The sequence below is a fragment of the Sorex araneus genome, chromosome 2, assembly GCF_027595985.1.
Source record: "Sorex araneus isolate mSorAra2 chromosome 2, mSorAra2.pri, whole genome shotgun sequence".
Taxonomy (NCBI): Eukaryota; Metazoa; Chordata; class Mammalia; order Eulipotyphla; family Soricidae; genus Sorex; species Sorex araneus.
The window spans coordinates 66,547,345-66,550,295 of NC_073303.1; positions in this window are offsets into that span (position 1 = coordinate 66,547,345).

Here is a 2,951-nt window from a genome sequence, read left to right on the forward strand (position 1 = left end):
TACTGCAACCCATATGTAATTCATCCACAAAGATGGAGACCTACAGGAGGAAGTCTAGGTTAATTAAACTAGTGATATTGATGTTCTATAGTTATTAAAAGCTTCACAATTATGCTCTAGGTCTCTAGGAAGTAGTGGCTCAAGGATAGCTATTGATCATTTGTTTAGCCATGTGATTCTGATGGATATATTTTATGCTATCTTTTCTATAAGAACATCAGATTAGTTTTAGGAACATCAATATGATACTTTTGTGTACTAATAATTTTCATTGTATAAGACAAAATCAGAATAAAGTGTCTTTTCCTAAGAAAGTTTGAAGAAACACAAACATAGGCTTGTCCTTATCCCAGCCTTCATTCTTCTTTCTCTTAGATTTATTTATCTACAGTCTGTATCTTTATATATAAATTAATTTTCTTTTTAAAATTTATAGTAACAAAATATTTTCCATCTTTATTTAGATGCATTTTATATATGATATAAAAACATGATCTCTAGATACTTATTAAATTTTATCACCAAATTAAGGTAGGTTTATGCCTCCGTCACCTCACACAATTTACATTTATTTTTTTATAGCAGATTTCTTTTATCTGTACTTGTTGGTAATTTGTAGGTCATTTTCATAAAAATGTCTATTCACTTTCTGCATCTATATTTGAAATTGTAGGGGTTTTTGCTATTGAGTTGCAAGAGTTACATATATATATATGTGTGTATGTATGTGTGTATGCGCATATCTATATGAATATTAATCCCTTATCAAATAGATGCCTTGAAAGTGTTTTCACCATTCTGTTAACTGTCTTTTTATTTTGTTGAACATTTTTCTTATTATGCAGAAAGTTTAGTTTCATAAATGTTCACTTTTTCCCCTATGCCTTTCACACTATATTCAATATGTAGTTATCAAGACCAATGTGAAGGAAGATTTCTCCCTAGGACTTGTCTAGTAATTTTCAAAGTTTCAGTTATGTCTTTAATTTGGTTCCTGTGAATTTTTATAATTCATGTTGTAAGATTGGAATTAAGTTCCCTTGAAGTATTGATGTCTCGATATTTAATTGATAGTTTTCCCTTTATCTTATTACATTTTTCAGTTTGAAATAAATTTTCCTAATGTCAGTGTAGTTTGTTTTATAGTTTCTACTTTGACAGTTATGCATATAATTAATTCAAGTATTTTACTTTAAGTCTATTTCTTTATTAATACTCAAATAGGTCTTCTGTTAACAACAGAAGGTTGGTTTTATTTCCTGATCCATTTGGGCACTCTGCCTTTTGATTAGTGAGTTCAGGTTATTGAAGTGGAGTGAAATATTTACAAAAAAGAATTTGTAACCATATTTCTGAATATGAACATTAGTTTCCTTCCTCAGTTTGCTCTTTTAATATTAGTTCTTGGCTACTCTTTTTCCCAATGGTTCTCACCCTGTCTCTCTTTTCTTCTTGAATCCCTATGAAGCAATTGTTATTCCTCTAGTTGTTTTTATCCTCCAGTTAGAAATTCATTTTAGAGGCCAGAGAGATATTTTATTGGGTAGGAAGCTTGCCTTGCACAAAGCAAACCTGAAGGAAGCCCTGAGCACCACTGGATGTGGAAAAATAAATAAATAAATAAATAAATAAATAATGTTATTTCTTTCTGTTCTTTATTTATAATTATCTGTCTGATCCGCAAGTTCACTGATTGGCTCTTCAACTGCCATTACTCTACTGTGGAGATGTTTTATTATATATTTTAGTTTAAGTATTGATTTAATTAGCCCAGTGATTTCTCTGAACTTCCCCCACACATGTTCTCTGTACTTTGATCTTATCTTCATTGTTTTTCTCATTTCAGTGAATCTCATTAAGACTTTTGCTTTCAAATGTTCATTAAAAGTTTGAGAAACTCTAATGTGCAATAGTCCTACTCCTACCCCACTCCTACCTCAAGTCTTTTATTAAAGCGTAGGTGAATTCATCATATTTTCTCCTAGAACACAAGAATGGGGAGAGAGTAGGATATAATGTATTTTCTAAAAATGCTTGAGAAAACTGCATAAGCATAATTCTATTTCTAAAATTATACTAAGAGAAGGAGAATGGACAGGTTCCTGAATACTTTCAACCAACAAGTAGAAAAAAATTAAAACAACATATCAATTTGGAGTATTTTTCCTTGATGCAGGAGCAGAACTGTCCTCTTAAACTGTGACAGAGACCTGAGACCCTGCTGGGCCAACAGTTAAACACAGGGACCCAGTGATAAGGGGATGCTTAGTTTGGTGTTGCCAGAAATTACTTCAGTCATCCTGGCACTTCTCAGAAGTCTCCAGGATGACACTCATCTATACTCTGGGGGCTGCATTGCTTTCCTTAGCAATGCTCTGAGACCGTATGGTACTGAGGATCAAATTAGGACCAGTCACATGAAAGGGGCTACTGTCTCCCTATAGAATCTCTCAAGTGCTTATATTTGAATATTTTAATTACCTACCTTGCTCACAACAGCGTTTAATATTTCATTTAACTTTTATATGCATTTATATAGACAAGTTTATTTTTAATATTGGTATATATGTAATATATGTTATTTTATAATATTATAATGTCAATATAAGCTTTATCTTAAAAATAATTGTATTTTTTTTTTGCTTTTTTTTTGGGTCACACCCGGCAATGCACAGAGGTTACTCCTGGCTCTGCACTCAGGAATCACCCCTGGTGGTGCTCAGGGGACCATATGAGATGCTGGGAATCGAACCCGGGTCTGCCGCATGCAAGGCAAACACCTTACCCGCTGTGCTATTGCTCCAGCCCCTTAAAAATAAATTTAGTGATACAAGCAAACAAATCACAAAAATAATTTGCACCCCTTGAATGCTTAGACCAGAAGTGTTTGCTTTCAGGAATATGCTTACATGTTTCATTCCCTCTTGGTTCAATCAAGTCAGCAGTCATAG